At 62.6% G+C, this 12718-nt stretch overlaps 1 pseudogene; it reads left to right on the top strand.

Moving 5' to 3' along the window:
- Positions 1-315: 315 nt before the first annotated feature.
- Positions 316-12440, top strand: LOC127061164 (ryanodine receptor 1-like; annotated as a pseudogene).
- The last annotated feature ends 278 nt before the right edge of the window (positions 12441-12718 follow it).

Below are 12718 nucleotides of genomic sequence, written 5' to 3'. Positions count from 1 at the left end.
CCTAGGGGTCCCACCCCATATCCCCCCCATTCCCTGTGCCTAGGGGTCCCACCCCTATCCCCCCATTCCCTGTGCCTAGGGGTCCCACCCCTATCCCCCCCATTCCCTGTCCCCCCAGGGTCCACCCCATATCCCCCCATTCCCTGTGCCCCAGGGGTCCCACCCCATATCCCCCCATTCCCTGTGCCCCAGGGGTCCCACCCCATATCCCCCCATTCCCTGTGCCCAGGGGTCCCACCCCATATCCCCCCCCTTCCTTGTGCCCCAGGGTCCCCACCCCACGTGCCCCCCACCCCGACCCCCGTTTCCCCCCAGGTGCATCGACATCCTGGAGCTGTGGGAGCGCGAGGACCTGCTGCAGTTCCAGTGCCACACGCTGCGCCTCTACTGCGCCGTGTGCGCGCTGGGCAACAACCGCGTGGCGCACGCTCTGTGCAGCCACGTGGACCAGGCCCAGCTGCTCTTCGCCATCGAGACCCCCGAGCTGCCGGGACCCCTGCGGGCCGGCTACTACGACCTGCTGCTGGCCATGCACCTGGACGCGGCGCAGCGCGCCCGCTCCTCCATGAGCGCCGAGTTCATCGTGCCCATCACCGATGCCACGCGCTCCATCGCGCTCTTCCCCGACGGCGGCCGCTGCCCGGGACCCCCGGGTGTGGGGCCCAGCGCCTGCCTGAGACCCCAGCCCCATTTCTCAGAGCCCTGCTTCATCCGGGCGGGGGGCGGCGGCGGGCGGGCGCCGCTCAGCCCGGCCATCCCGCTGGACGAGCTGGGAGCCAAGGCCATGCGCATGCTGGCCGAGGCGGTGGCCGGAGGGGGTCCCCACGCCCGGGACCCCGTGGGGGGCAGCGTGGAGTTCCAGTTGGTGCCCGTGCTCAAACTGGTGTCGGCGCTGCTGGCCGTGGGAGCGCTGGGGGACGGCGACGTGCGGCGCGTGCTGCGCATGATCGAGCCGCGCGTCTTCGGCGAGGGACGGCGGGAGGAAGGGAGGAAGAGGAGGAGGAGGAGGAGGAGGAGGTGAAGGCCATCGAGGCTGGTGAGGAGGAGGAGGAGGAGGATGAGGAGGCGAGGAGGAAAAAGGCCGTGGAGGCTGGAGAGCTGGAGGAGGAGGAGGAGGAGGAAGAAGAGGAGGAAGTGAGGAGGAGGAAGGCCATCGAGGCTGGAGAGCTGCAGGAGGAGGAGGAGGATGAGGAGGAGGCCAGGAGGACGAAGGCCATTGAGGCCGGGGAGGTGCAGGAGGAGGAGGAGAAGGAGGAAGAGGAAGAGCTGGAGGAGGGGCTGCTGCAGATGAAGCTGCCAGAGTCGGTCAAGCTGCAGGTGAGGGAGGGCATGGGGGTGGGGGGTTGTGTCCCCTCGCTGTCCCCTCTCTGTGTCCACTTCGTGTCCCCTCCCTGGGCTCTCCTTCCCAGTGTCCTTGTCCCCTCCCCAGGGTCCCTGTCCCCACCTCCAGTCCCCAGTGATGTCTTCGGGGCCCCATCCCCATGGTGTCCCCAATGTCCCCTGCATCCCCCAAATCCCCTGTGTCCCTGACATCCCCATGTCCCTGATGTCCCCAGTGTCCCCTGATGTCCCTGGCATCCCTATGTCCCTGATGTCCCTGATGTCCTGATGTCCCCGTGTCCCCCTAGATGTGCCACCTGCTGCAGCACCTGTACAAACGGGAGCTGCAGCACCACATGGAGGTCCCTGTGTCCCCAGTGCCCGCGTGTCCCTGATGTCCCCAATGTCCCTGATGCCCTCAATTTCCCCACGTCCCTGATGTCCCCGTGTCCCCCCAGATGTGCCACCTGCTGCAGCACCTGTGCGAGCGGGAGCTGCAGCACCACGTGGAGATCCCCGTGTCCCCAGTGCCCCCATGCCCCTGATGTCCCCAAGGTCCCTGACATCTCCATGTCCCTGATGTCCCCAATGTCCCTGATGCCCCCAATTTCCCCTTGTCACTAAGGTCCCTGTGTCCCCCCAGATGTGCTACCTGCTGCAGCACCTGTGCGAGCGGGAGCTGCAGCACCGGGTCGAGGCCATCGTGGCCTTCTCGGAGCGCCACGTGCAGCGGCTGCAGCGGGACCAGCGGCGCCGCTACGGGCGCCTGATGCGGGCTCTGACCATGTCGGCAGCCGAGACCGCCCGGCGCACCCGCGAGTTCCGCTCGCCCCCGCAGGAGCAGGTGGGGACAGCGCGGGGACAGCGGGGGGACAGAGCCGGGACAGCGGAGGGGCAGAGCAGGGACAGCGGGGGGGCAGAGCGGGGACACTGCAGGGACAGGGTGGGGACACTGCAGGGACAGAGCGGAGACAGTGGGAGGACAGAGCAAGGACATTGCAGGGACAGGGTGGGGACAGAGCCGGAACAGCGGAGGGGACAGAGTGGGGACTGCGTGGGGGCAGAGCGGGGACTGCGTGGGGGCAGAGCGGGGACACTGCAGGGACAGGGTGGGGACAGAGCCGGGACAGCAGGGAGACAGTGGGGACAGCGTGGGGGCAGAGTGGGGACAGCTCAAGGACAGGGTGGGGACACTGCAGGGACAGAGCGGAGACAGTGGGAGGACAGAGCAGGGACACTGCAGGGACAGGGTGGGGACAGAGCGGGGACAGTGGGGGGACAGAGCTGTCTGGGGGCAGAGTGGGGACAGATTGGATACAGAATGGGGACAGTGTGGGGACACTGCAGGGACAGGGTGGGGGAAATGTGGGGACAGAGCCAGGAAAGAGCGGGGACAGATTGGATACTGAATGGGGACAGAGCGGGGACAGAGCAGGGACATTGCGGTGACAGCATAGGGACGGAGTGGGGACTGTAGGGACAGCACAGGGACAGTGTGGGGACACAGCGGGGACATGGCAGGGACAGTGTGGAGACACTGCAGGGATGGCATGGGGACATGGCCTTGAGTGGGAGAGCAGGGATGTCCTGCAGAGATGTCCCTGTGTCCCCATGTCCCTCCGTGTCCTGATGTCCTGCCATGTCCCCCGTGTCCCCAGATCAACATGCTGATGCAGTACAAGGGAGGGGCTGAGGATGAGGAGTGTCCCGTGCCTGGGGACATCCGGGACGAGCTGCTGGACTTCCACAATGACCTGCTGGCCCACTGTGGTGAGGGGGGGGACAGGGACACTCCCCTGGGCTTGGGGACACCACCCTGGGCTTGAGGACACCCCTCGGGGTGTGGGGACACCCCCAGGGCAGCTGGGATCTCCCCAGTGGAGCTGAGACCCCCCCCCATTGTGGGACCCCAGAGACCCCTGGGAGCACAGGGACTCCATCCATGGACTCTGAGGCCCCCCCTTGGGGACATGGGGACACGGGGACACCGCTGTGACCCTCCCCCCCGTGTCCCCCAGGCATTGAGCTGACGGAGGAGGAAGAGGAGGAGGAGGAGGAGACGTCGCTGCGGCAGCGGCTGCTGGGGCTGGTGCAGAAGGTGGTGGGGGTCCGGGGCCCCCCCAAGGAGGAGGAGACCCCCCCCGAGGAGCCCCCGGTGCCCAGTGAGGAGGGGACAGGGGGGTGGGGACAGGGACACTCGGCTGTGTCCGGGACATGGCAGAGTGGAATCAGGGGGACACACGAGGTGTCCTCAAGGTGACACAGGAAGTGTCCCCAAGGAGTTGGTCAAGGTGTCCTCAAAGTGCCAATCAAGATGTCACTAAGACACAGCCAAATTGTCCCCAGGGTGCCAGCCAAGATGTCCCCAAGGTGGCAGCACTGAAGGAGCTGATCTGGCAGACCATGGTGCACTGGGCACAGGAGTCACTGTGTCCCCAATGTCCCCAATGTCCCCAGGCACGCTGCAGGAGCTGATCTCACAGACCATGGTGCACTGGGCACAGGAGTCACTGTGTCCCCAATATCCCTGATACCCCAATGTCCCCAGTGTCCCCAATGTCCCCAATGTCCCCAGGCACGCTGCAGGAGCTGATCTCACAGACCATGGTGCACTGGGCACAGGAGTCACTGTGTCCCCAATGTCCCCAAGTCCCCAGGCACGCTGCAGGAGCTGATCTCCAGACATGGTGCACTGGGCACAGGAGTCACTGTGTCCCCAATGTCCCCAATGTCCCCAGGCATGCTGCAGGAGCTGATCTCACAGACCATGGTGCACTGGGTACAGGAGTCACTGTGTCCCCAATGTCCCCAATGTCCCCAATGTCCCCAGGCACGCTGCAGGAGCTGATCTCGCAGACCATGGTGCACTGGGCACAGGAGTCACTGTGTCCCCAATGTCCCCAATGTCCCCAGGCACGCTGCAGGAGCTGATCTCACAGACCATGGTGCACTGGGCACAGGAGTCACTGTGTCCCCAATGTCCCCAATGTCCCCAATGTCCCCAATGTCCCCAGGCACGCTGCAGGAGCTGATCTCCCAGACCATGGTGCACTGGGCACAGGAGTCACTGTGTCCCCAATGTCCCCAATGTCCCCAGGCACGCTGCAGGAGCTGATCTCCCAGACCATGGTGCACTGGGCACAGGAGTCACTGTGTCCCCAATGTCCCCAATGTCCCCATTGTCCCCAATGTCCCCAGGCACGCTGCAGGAGCTGATCTCCCAGACCATGGTGCACTGGGCACAGGAGTCACTGTGTCCCCAATGTCCCCAATGTCCCTGATACCCCCAATGTCCCCAATGTCCCCAGGCACGCTGCAGGAGCTGATCTGGCAGACCATGGTGCACTGGGCACAGGAGTCACTGTGTCCCCAATGTCCCCAATGTCCACCAGGCACGCTGCAGGAGCTGATCTGCCAGACCATGGTGCACTGGGCACAGGAGTCACTGTGTCCCCAATGTCCCAATGTCCCCAATGTCCCCAGCGGCACGCTGCAGGAGCTGATCTCGCAGACCATGGTGCACTGGGCACAGGAGTCACTGTGTCCCCAATGTCCCCAATGTCCCCAGGCACGCTGCAGGAGCTGATCTCCCAGACCATGGTGCACTGGGCACAGGAGTCACTGTGTCCCCAATGTCCCCAATGTCCCCAATGTCCCCAATGTCCCCAGGCACGCTGCAGGAGCTGATCTCACAGACCATGGTGCACTGGGCACAGGAGTCACTGTGTCCCCAATGTCCCCAATGTCCCCAGGCATGCTGCAGGAGCTGATCTCCCAGACCATGGTGCACTGGGCACAGGAGTCACTGTGTCCCCAATGTCCCCAATGTCCCCAGGCACGCTGCAGGAGCTGATCTCGCAGACCATGGTGCACTGGGCACAGGAGTCACTGTGTCCCCAATGTCCCCATGTCCCATGCCCCAATGTCCCCAGGCACGCTGCAGGAGCTGATCTCCCAGACCATGGTGCACTGGGCACAGGAGTCACTGTGTCCCCAATGTCCCCAATGTCCCCAGGCACGCTGCAGGAGCTGATCTCCCAGACCATGGTGCACTGGGCACAGGAGTCACTGTGTCCCCAATGTCCCCAATGTCCCCATTGTCCCCAATGTCCCCAGGCACGCTGCAGGAGCTGATCTGGCAGACCATGGTGCACTGGGCACAGGAGTCACTGTGTCCCCAATGTCCCCAATGTCCCCAGGCACGCTGCAGGAGCTGATCTCCCAGACCATGGTGCACGTGGGCACAGGAGTCACTGTGTCCCCAATGTCCCCAATGTCCCATGTCCCCAATGTCCCCAGGCACGCTGCAGGAGCTGATCTCCCAGACCATGGTGCACTGGGCACAGGAGTCACTGTGTCCCCAATGTCCCCAATGTCCCCAGGCACGCTGCAGGAGCTGATCTCCCAGACCATGGTGCACTGGGCACAGGAGTCACTGTGTCCCCAATGTTGGGCACAGGAGTCACTGTGTCCCCAATGTCCCCAATGTCCCTGATACCCCCAATGTCCCCAATGTCCCCATTGTCCCCAATGTCCCCAGGCACGCTGCAGGAGCTGATCTCCCAGACCATGGTGCACTGGGCACAGGAGTCACTGTGTCCCCAATGTCCCCATGTCCCCAGAGGCACGCTGCAGGAGCTGATCTCCCAGACCATGGTGCACTGGGCACAGGAGTCACTGTGTCCCCAATGTCCCCAATGTCCCCAGGCACACTGCAGGAGTGATCTCGCAGACCATGGTGCATGGGCACAGGAGTCACTGGTCCCCAATGTCCCCAATGTCCCATTGTCCCCAATGTCCCCAGGCACGCTGCAGGAGCTGATCTCCCAGACCATGGTGCACTGGGCACAGGAGTCACTGTGTCCCCAATGTCCCCAATGTCCCCAGGCACGCTGCAGGAGCTGATCTCGCAGACCATGGTGCACTGGGCACAGGAGTCACTGTGTCCCCAATGTCCCCAATGTCCCCATGCCCAAGTCCCCAGGCACGCTGCAGGAGCTGATCTCCAGACCATGGTGCATGGGCACAGGAGGTCACTGTGTCCCCAGCCCCAATGTCCCCAATGTCCCAGTCCCCAGGCACGCTGCAGGAGCTGATCTCCAGACCATGGTGCACTGGGCACAGGAGTCACGTGTCCCAGTCCCAATGTCCCCAATGTCCCAAGTCCCAGGCACGCTGCAGGAGCTGATCTCCCAGACCATGGTGCACTGGGCAGGAGTCACTGTGTCCCCAATGTCCCCAATGTCCCATTGTCCCCAATGTCCCAGGCACGCGGCAGGAGCTGATCCCAGACCATGGTGATGGGCACAGGAGTCGTTCACCGAGCCCGGGTGGTGCGTGCAGTTCAGCATGCGACGGCAAGTCCGAAGCGCAGGGCGAGAGTGGGCGGGCCCTGCACAAGGCCTACGCCATCAGTGCCACCTCTGGCCGACACCACGGCCCTGCTCGAGGCGGGGCCAGATCAGCTAGCTGCTCATCGTGCAGATGGGCCCCCGAGGAGGAGAATATCATGATCCAGAGCATCGGGTGAGGGGGAGCCCTGGGTCACCCTGTGTCCTATTTGGGTCACCATGTGTAATCCTGTGTCCTCTCTGGCGTCCTCCAGTGTCCCATTGGGTCACCCTGTGTCCTTCTGGGGGCACCCCGCGTCACCCTGTGTCCTCCTGTGTTTCCATGGGTCACCCTGTGTCATCTCTGGGTCATACAGGGTCCTCTTTAGGTACCCTGGTGTCTCCTGTGTCCTCTCTGGGTCATCCTGTGTCTCTCTGGGGTATTCGTTTCCTCTGTGTTCCTCTCGGGTATCGTTTCTCCTGTTGTTCCTATATGGGTCACCATGGTCACCTGTGGACTCTCTAAGTCTTCTCGTGTCCTTGTGTACTTGTGTCCTCTGGGTCACTATGGGTCACTCTCTGTCCTCCTTGTGTCCCCATGTGTCCCCCATCCAGGCCACCTACAGTCCCCACCAGCACCTGAGAAACCCCCCTGAAACACCCCAAATACCCCTAACCCCCCCCCGCAAACCCCCCCAAATCTGCCCCTGCAGCACCCCATAACCCCCATGAGCCCCCAGGTGACCCCCCGTCTGCCCCCCCAGGAACATCATGAACAACAAGGTGTTCTACCAGCACCCCATATTCCACCGAGCCCACATATCCCACTGGACCCCATACCCCTGAGCCCCCCCAGGTGACCCCCCCGTTTGCCCCCCCAGGAACATCATGAACAACAAGGTGTTCTACCAGCACCATATCCCACCTGAGCCCCCACATCCCCGGACACCCCATATCCTACCTGAGCACCCCATATCTGCCCACCATGATCCCGCACACCCCAATCTGCCCCTGAGCACCCCAAATCTGCCCCTGAGCCCCCCAGGTGACCCCCCCCGTGCCCCCCCAGGAACATCATGAACAACAAGGTGTTCTACCAGCACCCATATCCAATGAGCCCACATATCCCACCTGAGCAAACCACAATATGCCCTGAGCCCCATAACCCCATGAGCACCCCAGTGGACCACCCCATTGCCCCCCCGGAACATCATGAAACAAAAAGGTGTGATCTACCAGCCACCCCAAACCTGATGCGGCGCTGGGCATGCACGAGACCGTGATGCAGGTGATGGCGAGTGCGGGCGGCGGCGCGTCAAAAGGTGAGCCCCACCCTTGGGTGCCCCCTAGGGACCCCCACGGAGCTGCCATGACCCCCCTGGTGCCCCCCAGGAGATCGCTTTCACCACGATGGTGACCAACTGCTGCCGCTTCCTCTGCTACTTCTGCCGCTATCAGCCGCCAGAAACCAGCGCTCCATGTTCGACCACCTGGGCTACCTGCTGGAGAACAGTGGCATCGGCTGGGTGAGACCCCCTGGTACCCCCCCTGCGTCCCCAGTGCCACCTCCTGTCCCCAGTGCAACCTTGTCCCCGCCTGCCACCCATGGTCCCCCGTGCCACCCCGTCCCCTCTGTGTCACCCCACATGGGCTACCTGCTGGAGAACAGCGGATCGGCCTGGGTGAGACCCCCGGGGACCCCTGGGACCTCCCCCGTGTCCCCGTGCCACCTCCTGTCCCCAGTGCCACTCCCTGTCCCTCCCAGACATCCCTTGTCCTGTCCCTGCCACCCCACCTGGGCTTCTCCCCACCCCCTGGTACTCCCTGCCCCCACTCCTTGTCACCTCTGTCCCCTCCATTCCCCTTGGGGATCCTTTAGGACACTTTGAGGCGGAGGGGCTTGCCCCATAATGGCTCCCCTGGACCTCTCTGTCCCCTGGTGTCCCCTGACTCTGTCCTGCGTCCCCAAGGCATGAGGGGCTCCACCCCTATGGACGTGGCGCCGCCTCCGTCATCGAAAACAACGGAGCTGGCGCTGACCTGAAGGCGGCCGGCCTGGAGAAGGTGGGGGACAGCCCCGTGTCCCCACACTTTCACATCCGTGTCCCCTGATGTTCCCCCTGGTGTCCCCGGTCCCCTGGGGCAGGTGGTGAACATACAAAACCTGGCGAGCTGTGGGATGCAGAGTGCCCTATGCTGCGTTTTTGTTTTTTTTTTTTTTTTTTTTCCCTGGGGCAGGTGGTGCCATACCTGGCAGAGTCTGTGGGCTGCTGCAGAGCTGCCCCATTGTTGCTGTTTTTAACCCAAAACCCTCTGTGCCCCATGTCCCCTGGTGTCCCCCATGTACCCTGGGTCCCCTGATGTCCAAGGTGTCCCAGGGGCAGGTGGTTTGAAATACCTGGAGAGTGGGGTGATGAGAGCTGCACATTGATGAATGTACACACAAAACATTGTGTCCCCATGTCACATGGTGTCCCCTGGTGTCAACTGATGTCCCGGTGTCCCTGGGGCAGGTGGTTGGACATACCTGGCAAGTGTGGGCTGCAGAGCTGCCCCATGCTGCTGTACCCAAAACCTCTGGTCCCCCAGTCCCCTTGGGTGTCCCCTGGTGTCCCCTGATGTCCCCGGTGTCCCCTGGGGCAGGTGGTGACATACCTGGCGAGCTGTGGGCTGCAGAGCTGCCCCATGCTGCTGTACCCCGGAGCCGTCCGCTGTGTCCCCCTGTCCCCTGGTGTCCCCTGGTGTCCCCTGATGTCCCCTGATGTCCCCTGGGGCAGGTGGTGACATACCTGGCAAGCTGTGGCTTACCCAAAACCCTCTGTGTCCCCCATGTCCCCTGGTGTCCCCTGGTGTCCCCTGATGGCCCCGTGTCCCCTGGGCGGTGGGACATACCTGGCAAGCTGTGGGCTGCAGAGCTGCCCCTGCTGCTGGACAAGGCTACCCCGACATCGGCTGGAACCCCTGCGGGGTGAGAAGTACCTGGACTTCCTGCGCTTCGCCGTCTTCGTCAACGGGAGACACCTCAGGTGTCCCCTGGTGTCCCCAGGTGTCTCTCAGGTGTCCCCAAGTCCCCTCAAGGAGGTCCCTGTGTCCTCCCGTGCCCCCCATGGCAGCACTAACCTGGACTTCCATTGCTTTGCCATCTTTGTCACTGGTGAGAGCCCCCAGGTGTCCCTCAGGTGGTCCCCCAGGTGTCCTCAGGTGTCCCTGTGTCCCCTCATGGGACCTCCCAGGTTTTCCCCTGTCCCCTCCTGTGGGTTTGTGTTTTGGGGGTCCCTTTTAGGGGTCCCTGTGAGTTTTGGGGTCCTGTTCCTGCAGGGGAGAGCGTGGAGGAGAGCCCAGTTTGAGACTCCCAGTTGGGTTCTCCAGGGCTCCCTGTTTTGGGGGTTTTGGGGTTCCCTGTTTTGGGGGTTTTGGGGTTCCCTGTTTTGGGGTTTTTGCAGTTTCCTGTTTTGGAGGTTTTGGGGTTCCCTATTTTGGGGTTTTTCAGGTTTGTATTTTGGGAATTCTGGGGTGTCCCTGTGACCTTTGGGGTGCCATTACCCAGGGGAGAGCGTGGAGGAGAACGCCAACGTGGTGGTGCGGCTGCTGATCTGGGACTCATTGTTTTAGGGGTTTTAGGGGTTTTTTGGGATTGTTTTGGGAATTCTGGGGTGTCCCTGTGACCTTTGGGGTGCCATTACCCAGGGGAGAGCGTGGAGGAGAACGCCAACGTGGTGGTGCGGCTGCTGATCCGGGACTCATTGTTTTAGGGGTTTTAGGGGGTTTTTGGGATTTGTTTTGGGAATTCTGGGGTGTCCCTGTGACCTTTGGGGTGCCATTACCCAGGGGAGAGCGTGGAGGAGAACGCCAACGTGGTGGTGCGGCTGCTGATCTGGGACTCGTTGTTTTAGGGGGTTTTTGGGATTTGTTTTGGGAATTCTGGGGTGTCCCTGTGACCTTTGGGGTGCCATTGCCCAGGGGAGAGCGTGGAGGAGAACGCCAACGTGGTGGTGCGGCTGCTGATCTGGGACTCGTTGTTTTAGGGGTTTAGGGGTTTTTTGGGATTTGTTTTGGGAATTCTGGGGTGTCCCTGTGACCTTTGGGGTGCCTTGCCCAGGGGAGAGCGTGGAGGAGAACGCCAACGTGGTGGTGCGGGCTGTGATCTGGGGACTCGTTGTGTTTTAGGGGTTTTTTAGGGGGTTTTTTGGGATTTGTTTGGGAATTCTGGGGTGTCCCTGTGACCTTTGGGGTGCCGTGCCCAGGGGAGAGCGTGGAGGAGAAGCGCCAACGTGGTGGTGCGGCTGCTGATCTGGGACTCGTTGTTTTTTAGGGGTTTTAGGGTTTTTTTTTGGGATTTGTTTTGGGAATTCTGGGATGTCCCTGTGACCTTTGGGGTGCCACTGCCCAGGGGAGAGCGTGGAGGAGAACGCCAACGTGGTGGTGCGGCTGCTGATCTGGGACTCGTTGTTTTAGGGGTTTTAGGGGGTTTTTGGGATTTGTTTGGGAATTCTGGGGTGTCCCTGTGACCTTTGGGGTGCCGTTGCCCAGGGGAGAGTGTGGAGGAGAACGCCAACGTGGTGGTGCGGCTGCTGATCTGGGACTCGTGTTTTAGGGGTTTTTAGGGGGTTTTGGGATTTGTTTTTGGGAATTCTGGGGTGTCCCTGTGACCTTTGGGGTGCCGTGCCCAGGGGAGAGCGTGGAGGAGAACGCCAACGTGGTGGTGCGGCTGCTGATCCGGCGGCCCGAGTGCTTTGGGCCGGCGTGCGGGGCGATGGGGGCTCAGGGCTGCTGGCGCCATCCAGACGCCCTGAGCATCGCCCAGGACCCCGCCCGGGACGGGCCCAGCGGCCGCAGGGAGAGGAGGAGGCCGGTGGAGCAGTGGGAGATAGTGAGTTGGGTGCGCAGTGGGACGTGGGATGGGATTGGGATTGGAGTGGGCTTAGGAAATGGGATTTGTTGGGTGGGGTGTTTTGGGCTGGGCTTGGGATGGATTGGTAGGGTTGGGATGGGATTAGGATGGGCTTGGGCATGGGATGTGGGTGGGGTTGGAATGGGATTGGGGAATGGGATGCATGGGGTTGGGAATGGAATAGGAATGGGATGGGTGTGGGTTGGGGAAGGGATTGGGAAGTGGGATTGGTTGGGGTTGTTATGGGATTGGGAGGGAAAGGGATTGGGTGGAGTTGGGAATGGGACTTAGGATCAGGAATGGGGTGTGGGATCAGGAATGGGGTTGGGATCAGGAATGGGGTTGGGGTGAGGGATGAGGATGAGGACGGGGATGAGATGTCCACAATGAGACCTGCAAGTGAGGATGATGAAAGACAGGACGGAGCGGGCATCAAGCCGTGAACGGGGACGGGGGGAGGTGATGAAGATGGGCTGGAAGGGGGTGGGGTGAGGATGACAGTACTGGGATGGCCTGGGGGACCCCAGGGTGGACCCCCTGACCCCTCCAGACCCCCCGTTTCCCCCAGGTTTGGGCCCGAGGAGCCCCCCGAGGAGAACCGGGTGCCACCTGGGCCACGCCATCATGTCCTTCTACGCCGCCCTCATCGACCTGCTGGGCCGCTGCGCCCCCGAGATGCACGACGTGGACCTGGGGGGCTTGAGGGGGGTCAGGGGGGTCCTGGGGGGTGTCAGGACTCAGGGTGTGACCCCTCCCGTGTGACCCCCACAGCTGATCCAGGCGGGGAGGGAAGGGAGAGGCCCTGCGGATCGTGGCCATCCTGCGCTCGCTCGTCCCGCTCGAGGACCTGGTGGGGATCATTCAGCCTCCCCCTGCAGATCCCGGCGCTGGGGAAATAGGTGGGGAGGGGTCCCCAAACCTGGGGGGAGACACCCAAAATGTGGGGACTGGGGATCAGGGACACCCCAAAAAATGTGGGGACCTGGGGGGGATCATCAAGCCTCCCCTGCAGCTCCCAGTGCTGGGAAAAGGTTGGGGTGGGGTCCCCAAACCGTGGGGGGAGAGGTCAGGGATGGGGGACACCCCAAATGTGGGGATTGGGATAGGGGAGCACCCAAAAACGTGGGGACTGTGGGGATCATCAGCCTCCCCCTGCAGATCCTTGGCGCTGGGAAAA

The sequence above is a fragment of the Serinus canaria genome, unplaced genomic scaffold (assembly GCF_022539315.1).
Source record: "Serinus canaria isolate serCan28SL12 unplaced genomic scaffold, serCan2020 HiC_scaffold_152, whole genome shotgun sequence".
NCBI classification, from domain to species: Eukaryota; Metazoa; Chordata; class Aves; order Passeriformes; family Fringillidae; genus Serinus; species Serinus canaria.
This window is presented reverse-complemented; position numbering and strand designations above follow the sequence as displayed.